General features: G+C 48.2%; 1 non-coding gene across 1 annotated transcript; it reads left to right on the forward strand.

The window, feature by feature from the left end:
• The first annotated feature begins 4,883 nt into the window (after nucleotides 1-4,883).
• Nucleotides 4,884-4,955, forward strand: TRNAT-CGU (transfer RNA threonine (anticodon CGU)). Its single transcript has one exon. It is a non-coding gene; the product is annotated as a tRNA-Thr (tRNA).
• Nucleotides 4,956-14,113: the final 9,158 nt, after the last annotated feature.

Here is a 14,113-nt window from a genome sequence, read left to right on the forward strand (position 1 = left end):
AGCTGGGCTTGGACAAGCCCTCCTAGGATGGGACAGCAAAGTTTGTCCGTGAGGGGTCAGGGCAGCAGCGGGAAACCTCGGGCAGCGGCTGGGAGCTGGGACCCATCACCAGTGCAGCGTGTGGAGGCAGTGGGGACCAAAGGAGACCCTCGGTCCCGTGTGGGTGCAGACCGTGACCCGCCATCCCCAGAGAAACAGGCCCTGTGTGAGGCAGGAAGGCAGAGGACACACCGGTGCCTGTGGGGCCCCCTCGACCAATGCTCTGAGGTAATTTTTTTTTTAACTCCTCCTCTTTGAGCTGCCAGACCTGCTGGCTTCTTCTCTGGTCTTTATTTTAACTGCTAGAGCAAAAAAATAACCTAGTAAGTGACTAGCTGTTTAGGTTTAAGGCTACTTTTTGCAAGAGTCTGTGTGGGGTGAGGGGAGGGTGCTGCGGGCACGGTCACCTCAGGGACAGCCGGCCCCGGGGCTGCTGTCTGTGGGCTCCATTACCAAAAAGATGGGTTCATTAGTTTGGGAAAACGCTGTTGATAGAGGGGCAGCTACAGTCAGCCTGCAGAGGTGCTGGGTGCTTCTTACTGGGAAAAAATGGGGCCTTTCTGTGGTGTGTTGGGGAGACTCCGGGAGTGAAGCATCTCCTCAAGCAGCCCTGTGCAGCCCTCTGCCCCGTCCTACCTGCCCGGCAGCCTGTCAGAGGGACACCATCAGAGTTAGCCTGGAAATGCCAGCAAAGCCCACGCTGACATGGCTGCAGGGTGCAGATGGCTCACAGCTGTGCTTCCACAGTGGGGGGGGGGGGGGGGTAGTGGGTTTAAAGTTTACCTCCTGCAAAGCTACCGCTCCCACCCCCAGCCTGCTGCTTCATCAGGTGTCACTTGTGCCCTTGATGTAAAAAAAGTGACCATTTTGCACCTGTGTGAGTGACGGTGAAGGGTGTAAAGCCAGAGAACTGGGCCTGTGGCGTAGTATGTAAAATCTGAAGTGGAGTCTAATGTGGTAAGTTCTCTGCCTCCAGCTGGGCTCAAAGCAAGGGGGAAAGGGAGTTTTGAAAAGACTTCACTGATCAGTTCAAGCTTTGCAGGGCAAACATTTTCCTTTAAAAAGCATTTTGATGATCTTCAAGTGATCATAGTGTGCAAACTGCTTTGTTTGGCTGTCAGCAGTCTTTAAATCTGGTATGTGTCTTTTACAGTATCATCCCATGTGGTTGCTGGGCAGCTTTTCTCCCAGTGGGTACAGATATTTGGGGAATCAGAGCAAAGACAGTGTATGAATAACCCATGGAGCAACTTACCTGCATGTTATCTTCTCAGGCTTCTCCATTCCCAGATTCCTCACAGCAAAGATTTGTTGGATATTCAGATTTATAACAGCAGGCTCAAAGAAAACTACCTGCTGTGTATGCTAAACCACTTCACCAGAGAGACACGGAGCAGTTTTGTTCCCAAATCTCAGCAGCTCAGGCTAACATGCTGTACTACTGACCTACTTCCAGATCAATTACTCACTGGTACGCAAGAAAGACACACTGGGAAAGTAAATCAGCTGTTACTGTGGGGATAGGAATGCATCAACACTATGTATCACAAAGTCTGTAATAGTTTCTAACAAATGATGCTGTTCTTACTGGGCTGGGGAGAGCCGAGACCCTTGGGTCCTTTTGCAACCAGGAATTAAAGCTCAGAACTCCCTGGGAAGTGATTGTTATCTTGCTCTTATCTTTTGGGGGAAGGGAGGAGGGAAAGAGGGTTTGAAGCCAGAGGTTAAATGAGGCAGTAGCAGAGTAGGAAATAGATTGCAGGAGTTCTGACTCCTGAAAACTTGGACGGTGGCAAGGAGAGCCGTTAGAAAGAGGAAATACATCGTGTGAGCACTGAGTGAGTACACTGGCCAACTCCTGTAGTCAGGCAGCAGGCTCTGATCTTCTCATGTTGTCTTGGCAGACACATTTTGTTCAGCATAGCAGTCTCAAAGCTGTGACTTTGATCCTTTCCCTTGCTCTGTTTGCTGTTCTTGATGGCCCACGTTACAACGTTTTCCTGCATCTCTGATGGCAGACAGGGGTCTGGGATATGTCACCCCACTCTAAATGTCTTTTGACCCATGTAATGCAGCAGGGACTCTCTTAGCTTGCATAACTTGGGGCAAGTTTTGTCCTTGGAGCCAGCTGCTTTTTGGACACAAAAAAGAGGTTAGAGCATATGACTAGTAAATTGAAGATTGTCCCAGATGTATAACCATAATTATTTGGGTTAATGGTGATTTTAAAACAACTTTGCAGTATAATGTGTAAGCATGTTTTCTGGCACAGCACTTTTAAACCCTTATTCCCTCACAACGAGATCTTTGTGCCTTAGCTTGCTAACAGACAAGGTAGTTAATGTTTTGATGCAATAGCACATAACATAAGGCTTACAAGTCACACTACAGACTGTTTCTGAAAAGAAAGACAGAAGACCTGGGCTGTGGCACCAAATGAGGTAGATGGAATTTAGCTGCTGAAAGGCTGCGCTCACTCTTTCCCTCTTCTACTGTAACACAAGCAAATTGCAGGTTGTGTTTTATGAAACGCTGTCTCTCTTGGCCACTGTGTGGCTTTTCTTAGTGTGCTCAGGCTCTTATTTAAAACCTGAACGGTCACTGGGCAGGGTTGCTCTCAGCCCTTCAGTAATCCTCTGGTCTGCCTGAGCACTTGTCCTGTGTGACAGAGAAATAACCCTCAACCAAGCCTGTCCTTTAGCCTCTTGGATTGAAGTGCGGATTAAGGAGCCGAGCTCTGCCCGTGCAAAGCAATGATTTTGGGGAGCTGCCATGAAGAAAAGCAGCAGCAGCAGAGGAGTTTGCTTTCGTTTGTGGAAATACTGCGTAAGCAGCAGGGCTGGGTGGTAGGTGCAGCGGAGGTGTTCCCCCCCCCCCAGCAGAGAACGGACGGGCTCTTGGCTGCCAGAGCAGAGGAGGGAGGAGGAGCACTGCCAGGGCTGCCATGTGCAGAGGGATGTGGTTAAACACCGGCCACCTGAAACGCAAAGTCCAGGGCTGTGGAGGGTGCAGGACGTGGCTGAAAAACAGCCGCGAGTTCTGCAACCCCAACAGCTCCTGCCATCCTGCTGTTTTCGGCTAAGTTACTCTCTGCATCGCTGGGGTGCTGGCTTCCCAAGCAGTTGTAGCATCAAAAACGTAAGCCTTAGCATCAGAGACCTGCTTGGAAATATTTGGCACAGAATTTGTATTAAGATCGAAAAACAGGACTTACCCTTAGGAAAGCAACTGTTCCTCTTTGGAATGAGCTGTTCAGACCTCACATGTTTTATTTATTTGTGCAAGGAGCACATTGCAAATGCAGTATGCGTTCTTGTAACAAAGGTTGTGTAACTCGGATCTGATTAAACAGGCAGAGGTGCCTGGTTACAAATTCATAGGTATAAAGTAAAGAGAGGGATTATATTATGTCAGACTGGTAGTAGGTTCTAACTGTGCCTGGATTTTTTAGTTTTCCTTTTGTTTGTTTGGTTTGGTTTGTGTTTTCCAGGAGGAGTACGTAAGCCAAAAATTACCAGATTACTTTCTGCTGCGCAGCAATGGTTGAAAACTAGAAACCAGAATGAAAAATTTCAATGCAAAGCTAAATAATGGTTCAAAACCACATCCTTCAAATTTTTCCCTCCTGCCCTACAGCTAGCGGTGATAAAAATGAGAGCTGATTCATTTCTTGGGTTTTAACCAAGCATTAGCCATAGGACTAAATATTTGGTAGCTGGAAGCCCAAAAGAGGAAATATTAATAATGTAGTATTGTATTTGTGATTTATGCTCTTATGATTTTACTATGTAAACAGAAGTTAATGGGATTGAAGTAAAATGTGAAAATTGAGTTTGAATATCAGGAAACACTTCCTGACACAAACCCATGTTAGATCGCCTGATATTGTCCCAAGGGAAGGGGTGGAAACGGTGTTCTTGCTTGGCACACAGAGAGCGATGGGAGGCAGCCTGCTGCGGCAATGGCAGGGCCGTGCCCGGAGAGCCCCAGCCAGGTCCTTGTGTCTCGCGTGGGGAGGTTGTGTCCCACGGCAGGACGGTCCTGCGAGCAGGGCTTGCTCCCACTGCTCTTGCTTTGCGGGGGGGGGGAAGCCTCCCTCTCCCCGAAACTGGGAGACGGGGCCAGCAGCGCCTCTCGTTAGCAGGTGCCAGACACTGGAGAGCAACAGGGCTGCGTGTGTAAGCTTAGCGGTAGGGTTTTCTTCGTACGAAATAGCTTCCGTTTGTCTCCTTGGGCAGCTCCCGGTGTTTCCGCAGCGACGCGCAGCTTCGCTCTGCCACGAGAAACATCAGGCGCTGCGAACGAGGAGAAAGAAAAACCAACGTTCACCAGCGATTTCACGGTGTTCTCCGAGCGAGAGCGCTGCTGCCCTGGCCGGGGACCCGAGGGAAGGGTCAGCCGCGGGGAGCGCTGCCCGGGTGGCCGGAGCACGAACGGGACCCTGAGGCGTCTCGCTCCGGGGAGACGGGGCCAGGGGGACCGCCGAGCTCTGCAGGCGGGGAAGGGGCCCGGCCACGGCTCCCCGGGGGACGCGCTGCCCTGCACGACCCCCCCCGAGCTCCGGTCCCACCGTCCCGGGCGGCTCCGCGGGGCCGTCGCCGCCCGCCCGCTCTCGGTGCCCCGCCCCGCGCCTGCACGTGCCTGCCGCAACGGCCGCCGACCGGGCGGGCCGACCCTGCGCCCTCCCGCCGGGCTCCCGCCTACCGCCCCGCACGGTGAGGGGGCTCGGTCCCCGGTCCCGCCGGCGGCAGCTCCCCGGATCGGGTCGGGCCGGGCCGGGCCTGGCGGAGGGCGGGCGGTTCGCTGGCTTCCACTGGTGGCGCGGGGGTGCTGTTAGCCCGTCAGGCGCGGTGGCCAAGTGGTAAGGCGTCGGTCTCGTAAACCGAAGATCGCGGGTTCGAACCCCGTCCGTGCCTGCCGAGGCAGCGCGGTTGCGCTGGCAGCCCCGCCGCGGGGGAGGCCGCGGACGCCGCCTCGTTTGCGGCTCCTTTTATTTTTTTTTTTTTTTTTGAAATTATTCGCTTTCGGGTGTGGGAGATCCCGCTCCGGCGGCCTCGCTTGTGCTCCCAGGGAGCCCAGCGCGGCGGGGAGGCTGCGGATCCCGGGGAGCGGGGCAAGCAGCCACCAGCGGGTGGCCGCGATCCCCCGTGGATTCCCACCGCGCTTCCCGGTGGGGCGGCCGCGGCGGCGGCGGCGAGCCCACGGGGTGGCATCGGTGCGGTCCAGCGGGTTGGCAGGCTGCAAGACGGGGCCTGCAGGCCGGCTGTGGGGAGGAAGGGTCCGGCGGGGGCAGAGCCCCGGGACGCCCCCGGCAGCCTCCGGCCCCGGCGGGGACGGGCTTCTCCCGTGGATCGCAGCGGTGCGAAGGGAGCACGGAAAACACTTGCTTGCAGGAGGGATTTCTCTGTGTTTGGCTTCAGGACGGCTTGTCTCGAACGCAATGAACCGTAGTTAAAATAAAGGTGATTTGTTCGCCCTGCATCGCTGTGGGGGAAGTGTTGGGTGAGCTTGGAAGTGATGAATCCCTCTTGCTGTTACTTTCTCTAGAGGTGCTGGTTTTGATGTAATTCTCACGTATAGAGTCCTTCAATGGTAGAGGGAGGCCGAATCCTGAAATAAACAAATAGAGCTATGAAAAGCTCAGTGCGGTTGTATCATTTACGCCAGAACTGACCTTGGTTGCTTGGTTCTTAATACATAAAGCTGTGCAAAGCTTTACACGCGTGCACGGGCATTTCTGCTGGCTCTGTATAACACCACTTTGATTTTTGCTGCTTTCAGACAGCTTAAAATACGTAAAGAATAGAGTCATTTCACTGCAAAATCACAGTAGCCAGATACCTGGGAAGAGCTGAGGAGACCCTTGCAAAGAACTAGCTGCTTCCTTTGATGCTCAGAAAAAGCTGGATTTTGCTGTTTAATGTGCCACACTTAGCCTGGGACTGGCTGGGTAGGAGGCTGTTTGTCTTTCTCAACAGGTACTGGAAGTATGCGTGTGTGTGCATGTAAGGTGTTTGGGGAGGTTTGTACAAAGCAGTTGTACAGTATGTTATTAACAAGCCACAAAAAAAGCCATAGTACATTTTGATATAAAAAGAGGAAATGCAGTTTAGAACTTATTTAGAAAAATGTAGACATGATTTTACTTGGAAAATGCAGTGCTGTCAAAATCCTGTCAGTTTTGTTGGAGGCTTTTGAGGATGAAAGTTCCAGCTTTGAAAGACCCTATTTTGACTTTTTTTTTTTTTTAAAGTCTATAGTGTCTCACATTAGAATGTCAAACCAAAATGTTTCTAATGATTCAAAAGCCTTCTCACAGCTTTTGCAGAGAATTTCAGAATAGTGTGGGTTTTTTTCTGGTTGAAACCAATTGTGAAACTGAGGTCCTCCCTGAAACAGGCTTGCCATCCCATAAACCCAGGCAGCTGAGTCTTGCCCAAACGTGTGCCACGAACCCAGGACTAGGAACCAGGTATTTCAATAAAGCTCTGTCATTGCTGTTCTCTGTGGCCATAAACACATCCAGGCAGCTTACCAGTTGCTTAACTTCAGTCTCTGCAGAACTGGAATATTTGCTTCTAATTCACGGGTGTCTTGTGAGGAAGGTCCTTCGCAGGCTCTTTCCCCAGCTCCTCGAGGAGGGCCCCACAGGAAAGCTCTGTACCAGGACTACTGTTGTGCATCTTCACTCTTGGAACAAGCTCACCTGCCTGGATCCTTTCTGTTCAGTAACGTGCAGTTCTGTGTGTGCCATCCTGCCCATGTTGTTGCCTTCAAGGCTCCCCAGCTCTTCACAGATCCCAGGGCACAGATTTTTTTTTCTAGTCTTCAAGACCGTCTTTTTAGGGCTGTTGGTTTTGCTCAGCACAGCACAGTCCTGGTGTGCGATATAGGCCCCTGCTCACCCCCTAAGTATGACTGAAAAATGATGTGTTGGTTGTAGTAGTCAAGAAAGTCCAGAGGAAGCCCAGGAGGTGTTCCTGTACTGCAAAGAATGGGTGGAGGCTTTGCTATAAATACCACATTTCAACAGGTAAAGCTTTTGGAGCAGTTTGTCGCCTCTGAAAAGTTCTGTTTGGCTTATTAGAGGGAATGGAGCTGCGCCTCTGGGCTTACATGTAAAGTTTACACCAGGGCAGGATACTGTGCTGAGCCTCCTGGAGACAAACTACTAACAGCCCTGGCTCAGGCAAGAGAGAGTCTGCGAGTTACTTGAGATAACTGAGGGAATTCTTGCAGCAGGAGCTCAGGATGTGAAAGTCTGGCCCCACGTGTGTCTCTGTCACCTGGCGTGTATGCTGTGCTTGGCCTTTCTTGGGACTGCACAGTTTGTTAACAAAGCTGGAAGCCAACAGCTAGACCACAACTGATGTAAATTAGCAGAGAGCCGCTCAAGCTAACAAGACTGTGTCAGCTGACTCTGTGTGTGAGCAAAGTCCAGCCTAAAAATAAAATCCATATAAAATGTCCTGCTCATCACATCTAAGCAGGGCGGGTCCTGCTGCTCCCTCCCCTCCTGACTCACTGGTGGGGGCACCGCTGGGTCTTTTAGTTCTCCTCACTCCCCTCTCTTTGGTGTCTCTGCGTCTTCACTTCTTGTGGGAGCTCCCAGCACGGCAGGGTTGTGTTGAGGCAGGTCACGTGTCCTCTCGCCTCCCAAATTCCTGGCCCCCTCTTCTTACTCACTCGGGCAATACATTTGATTTTGGCTTTAATTTAATAGCTGAAGTCCTGAAGTGCCAATGAACTTTAATCAAGACGCTTATGATCTGATCATAGCTGTGCTGGAGATGGTTTTGGGTTGGGTTTTTTGCTGGGTGAGGGAGAGTTGTTTATTTTGGACACAAGTCCTGACCAAAACCATAAAAATTTTTAGATGTCCCATTTGAGTTGCTTTAAGATCTTTGATTTTATTCCAGAAAATACTGAGCAGCCTCCCTCTGAATATAACGCCTCTATTAAATGAGGAGTTATTAAATGAGGATTAAAATCAGGCCCCTTTTAATTACCTAATAAAAACACATTACAATTAATGTACGTAAAAGAAGTGTTACTGCTGAAAATCTTGGCCATATTTAGATACAGAATTTCCTGACATTTCTGGTTTAACAAACCAGTTATTCAGTATCCAGATATCTTCATGACCCCTTTAAAATAAGTGTAAAAATTAATCAATTATAACAGCAGTATTTCTGAATTGTGTACTATACGTATTTTTGAGAAGCTGACAGAAAATGCTTGCTTTTGAAAGGTAAGATGTGAATGGGGACTAAAAGCATAATGTTCTTTGTTTGGATTATAATAACATCTTCAGTGCTTTGCGACTCTCCGGAGTGTCTATCGCATCCTCCCTAGGGTCAAACTTCAGCAACTGAAAACCAGTGTGTTAGGAACACAGGAGAAGCTGTGTGTTTGGTTCAGAAATAGTAGTGAGATCATTCAAAAGCCTTGCTCAGACCTTGCTGTGCAGGGGGATTGTCCCAAAGGCTGTTCAGACCCGCTTGTTCTGTTAATAATGTGCTGGATTGTCTTCCCACCTCTCTTGCTTTTTGCGTATCTCTCCATGGAATGGCTGATACCTTTTTTTTTTAAAAAAAAGGAGAAAGAAAAAAAAAACACAACCCAAGCCCTGAAACCTTGAACTTCGAAAGAAAAGACATGTGCTGAGTTGTGCAAATAGAGCGTGGCGTGCCAGGGGTGACCAGCCGGGCCATGGGCTGGCGAGAGCCCTCGCTTTCAGTGGCAGGGCTGGTGTCCCAGTGGCCAGGCTGTGCCTTTGTACGTGGTGAACGAAAGGGCCAAGCTGGGAGATGCTCAGCGACTGCAATACAAAACTGCGATAACATTTCCTGCAGATTAGACAACTAAATGTACAAAGTACTTTATAAAGCTGCGACTGCTGGTGAGACCACCAACAAACAATTGGGGAGGAGGCAGTGATCTTAGATGAGGCAGGAGAACAGTATTTTCAGTATTGTCTGAATCCCAAATATATGGCTGTGTAAATTAACCCATGAGTAAATAAACCCCGAACGGTGGAAATCTTCACATGGCTACAGCAATGTGATTCCCATTTCCATTATGCCTGGAATTTAATGGACTGCTGAAGTTTGACCAAAAGGCATTTCTTGTGTCAAAATGAAAAATTACAGATCAAAAGGGTGACTTTGCAGACAAACATATCGATCTAAAGCCTGGGTGACACAGACTTCCTGGAAGAGAGCCCAGAAGCATGTCTGTGTTTAAAGTCAAATGGCTGTAGCCTTTTACCACTGATGAATAAAAAATGTTTTTGTCTGCATGCAGAAGGCTGAAACAGAAACAGAAATTACTCGATTTGTTCTGCCGGAGGAGCAGGTACGTGTTTGCAAATAGTAATCCATTGAATGCTGCAGTATTCAGTAATTTAAAAAATGACAGTGAGGTAAGAAATAAGAATTTTTTTCCCCCCTTGAAAACTCTGTGTATGGCAACTGTAGGAAAGGCAAAGTGAGTCTCTTCATTCTATGTTCAAGGGCAGTTGTGAAGTTCCTCCCTGAGGATCCCAGTTGTATTGTTGCTTTGGTACAGGAGTAGCCACTCTTACAGAGGTCTAGTCCTGAGGATGGTACTGTCATATATAATTAGATACTAATGAAAAGGTCCAGGTGTGCCTCCCTGGCCAGGATGAATGATGGGGTCGGCACAGCATGCTGCCGCTCTTCCTCTGAGATCAAGGTGTAACGTAATGAGTGACGGCAGCGGGACTTTGTGAATGAGGTCTGTGGGCACCCAGGAGATGGAGTGGGAGTCCTTACTGCAATGCCGGCATAGTGCAGAGTGGTGCTTGGTGCCTTGGTGTCCCAAGGGAATGCGTGAAAAGAGAATTTAAATGAAAAAAGTGGTGCTGAATGGCAGTGATTCTTTCTGTGAAGCCCAGAAGATGCCAGCTGACACTCCAGGCCAGTATGTCTGGAATGAACTTCAGTTACGCAGGGAAGGGGGATGGATGGGAGATTTCTAATCTCATCTCCTCCACAGTCTGTTTAACCTCAGCAGCACGGGGGCTGCTGGTCACAGAAGCCCTGCTCCTCTCCCTCGTTCTCTCTCAGGTGCTTATTCATGTTCCTGACTGTAAACGGCATGAAAGAAACAGGTTCAGAGCCCAGGCCTGGGAGGTTTGTGCATGGGGGTTCTCCTCATGCATGTGAGTACCCTCTTGTATTTACCACTGAGTGAAGTTTACTGCAGTAAGCAAGCTGTTGCAGGATGAAGGCCAGTAACATGAGTATAGCTTTTATTATGACTTCAGTGTAAATTGGAAAAAAATTATATTAGTCCTCATATGAATCTCCTATTATGGAGAATTATTTCCTTTGCATTCAGCACAATACAGCTCCGCTGGCCCAGTGATTATGGTGACAAAGCCAGGCTTCAGAGTCCAGCCTGAGACATCATGTCAGCAGTGCAAAAAACATCAACAACAAACAGGACAAGAGGGAAAGGGCACAAACTGAAAGACAGGAGGTTCTGTCTGAACATCAGGAAAACACTTTTTCAAGTGAGGTGACCGAGCGCTGTAACAGGTTGCCCGCAGAGGTTGTGGTGTCTCCATCCTTGGAGATATTCAAAAGCCATCCGGACACAGTCCTTGGCGGCCTTCTTTAGGTGACCCTGCTTCAGCAGGGGGTGGACCAGATACCTCCAGAGATCCCTTCCAACCTCAACCATTCTATGATTCTGTGAAATTCCTTTGCCTTTGAAGTTTGTACTGTTTGCTGCTGCCTGAAAGACATGGGGCCAAACCTGCCCCTGTACTACCAGCAGTGGCTTCTTCAGGGTGATGCTCGCTGTGACTGTGGCTTGCCATCTCATTTGTGGCAGCAGTAATTCAAACTGTAGTGCTGAGTTGGTACAGTCATCTAAGTTAAAGAATTTAAACTGCATATGAATTCAAGGCAAGGACAGCCTAATATAGAATTTAATGTTTACTCTCTTCGAAGAAGCTATAATAAACTTAGACAGGAAGCTCAAACAAGAGATGGAGCAATCAGCTAGCATTGCAAATATGTTAGAGGGTTCTTGGGAGCCCAGCCTGAAACGTTTGTATGTTATTGCTGGGCACTGTGTCCATCAGTTGAACCCAGATGGTCATAAGAGTTTGATGGCGTTGTGCAGTTTGCACTGTCACAGCCTTATTGGGACTGTGAGAATTGCGCATCTGAATCAATGGAATCCTCGTCACTAATTTCACAGGGATTGTACCCGAGCTCAAACACGTATTTCATCATAGGAAAAGGAAAGCAGAAGGCACATGAGGTTTCACTGGCATGGCTGGGTTTAAAGCCTCATTTCTTGCTCCCAGTGTGTAGATGGGAGGAATAATACTGTGATAGCATCTTTAATTTTAAGAAAGCATCTTGTATAGTCCTGTGAACACTGTCCCCTCTCAGCAGTCACTGCAATGCCTTGGTGCCTGTGTAAGACCTGTGCAGTGAGAAATGAGCTCCCACTCTGAGCCCGAGCCCACTCCCTGTGAGCCTCTGCTTGAGCTGAACTCCTGACTCCTGTCCTTTCATCACTCCGGGCCCAACTACAAGAGTACTTGTGAGCTACCAAATATAGAACGCGCGCAGCCTATTTCACAACTGGAACTTGCAAATGCTGGAGTGGATTTCATGGACTGAAGCCCCCCAGGGAAGGAGCATTACAGTAAATAATGTTAGTGCATTTGTCTAATCCCTGGGGACTGTGGAACGTAGGATTAAAGTGGGCTAAGGGGATTTCCCCATTGACAGCTGCTTCTCTGTGCACAAACACACACACACACAATTTTTTTATACATAACTTGTTCAGCCCCGAGGAATTTAAACTGCTTATGGCACTGTGCATAACATGACCGTTGTTTCCACATCTGGTTACACATATCTGTCTCCTCCAGTAATTGTCTTTAATAGACACAATTGGGGATGAGGTAGTTGTACTAAGAAGAGACATAGCTCTGTGTTTGAACAGGAAACCATTATTTCTGAGCTTAATCATAGCTCGTTAGTCCTATGATTTTCTTCTCTCCCCCATATACACACAAGCACACACGCTTTAAATATGAAGGCCCCATTTATGGTTGGGCATTCATCTTGTATTGACAATTTGCCAGAGGTTCTTTGGACGGGCAGAGCCTTGGCCAGTAAGTGGAGAACCTGACCGTGTCTGAGCGGTGACCGGAGGCTGGAGCTCACTGGCAATACGTGGGTGCTCAAAGCTGAACTGTCAGCTCACAGTAAAGATCTCAGAAGGACTGCAGTTTCTGTAAATCCTTAATGGGCTTGGCTGCTTGGTGTTCCTACAGAGGTACGTGGGGTCAGGCGAGCTCCTCGCAGCACGTCGTATTTGCACATTTCAGAACTTTTAATCATAAACTTGCTATTCCCATTGTTCTGATAAAAAAAAAAAAAATCTGACTCTGAGTCTCCGGCACGGATTCATATTTTCAGGTGAAGACAAGCGAATTTCATCCTGTGCCAGCAGTGGAGTTTCAGTTATTTCTCTCACTACATTGTCTTCAAGTTTAACTTCTTTGACAATCCAGTCTCTTTGTCAACAAGGTCTGATGCTGAAATACCAAGCTGTTGGCTACAAGCCACGCTTGTTTACATGCTGCTTTGTACTACATGCTGGGAAGTTAACAAATCAATGGATCTACTTGGAGAGAAAGGTATTGCGTAAGCATAGGCAGGATCGAGAAAGCAAAACTCAGATTAATGCGTGATTCAACTAGACCAAACCGCATCCACGGGGTCTAAGTGTGTCCCAGTCCACTCTCTCACCCACAGAAGCTCCCACCTGACTTCGGAGGTATCACACCAGTCTTCCACTTTGTGAAGCCTTAGTGGAGATCTATAAAGAAGCTACTACATCTGGTTTGTGGCTCTTGGAAAAATGTTTTCTTTTTTCCAAACAGGGCTATTTTCAGAAGTGATAGAATCTATTGTTCCGTAGTTATTGTTCTGGGCTATTGTTGGTCTAATGTTATTAATATATTAGCCCTTTGGCTGCCAAACGGCTTGAAACAAACTGCTTATGTTTATTTTTAGAATTGTGAAAGTTGTGATGCTTTACAACTTGATATGCTTGTGATTACATCTGAACTGAATGCAGAGCTAATCCTCTTCCCAACTCCCATCCAGACAGGGGCTGTGGTCATGCATTCCCAGCACACAGGTTCTGCACACCACGGAGAGCAGCCAGCAGGTATTTGTGAGAGGAGATGAAGTCCAAAGACCTGACCTTCTCAGGTATGGAAGTACCTCCTGCCAAGGGGAGACTTGCCTGAAATGTGCCTTATCCAGTTACCACCAAAGGACTGCCAGCAGCTGAGCACATCTCGTGGGATTGGGCTCCCTGCATAAGAGCTCCCGCTGGGCAAAAATGTTGTGTGAAAGTCTTGCCCTGCTCTCATGGAAATTAAGAGGCGCTTCACATCAGTACCAGTGGGGGCAAGATGAAGACAAGAGGCAACATGTATGAAGCTGCTGAAAATAGCAAATTAAACAGTTGGTCAGGACATCAGCTAAGCAGTATGCCAGCAGCTTAATTAGGAAGAAACTCCTCCATTCCCTGGCTCGTGCTCTTCCTTCCATACACGTAGGTACATTATTTGCTAAGAATTTGTTGTGCTCAGCATTGGCCTGTGGTGTTATAAGCAGCTCTCTGATACAGCCAAAGAGCAAGAACAGTATTTTAAAAAAAAAAAAAAAAAGGAGATTAAGAGGTTGGTGGATGTAACTTGCAGTCTCTGTAAGAGTAACAGTCCCTTAATTTCTAGAAGCTGTTGAGGCCTTTTCTTGTTCAACCCAAGTGATTTCTACAGCATCCATGCCCTTCACCAGAGAAAAGGTCAGTGTCTTTTACACAGTTTTTGGAAGTCTTCATTTCTACCAGTAGTCACTGGGCCTCATCACTGCAGAACAAATTATTGGGTGTCACCATTCCAGATGGTCAAGAAATTCTTCATTTCTGTTCCTTCTGCCAGTACGTCTTATTTCCAAAATGCTCATACAACTTCTTCCCTCTTTCAAATCTTTTTGCCCATGGT

Source organism: Haliaeetus albicilla, chromosome 12 (assembly GCF_947461875.1).
Source record: "Haliaeetus albicilla chromosome 12, bHalAlb1.1, whole genome shotgun sequence".
NCBI classification, from domain to species: Eukaryota; Metazoa; Chordata; class Aves; order Accipitriformes; family Accipitridae; genus Haliaeetus; species Haliaeetus albicilla.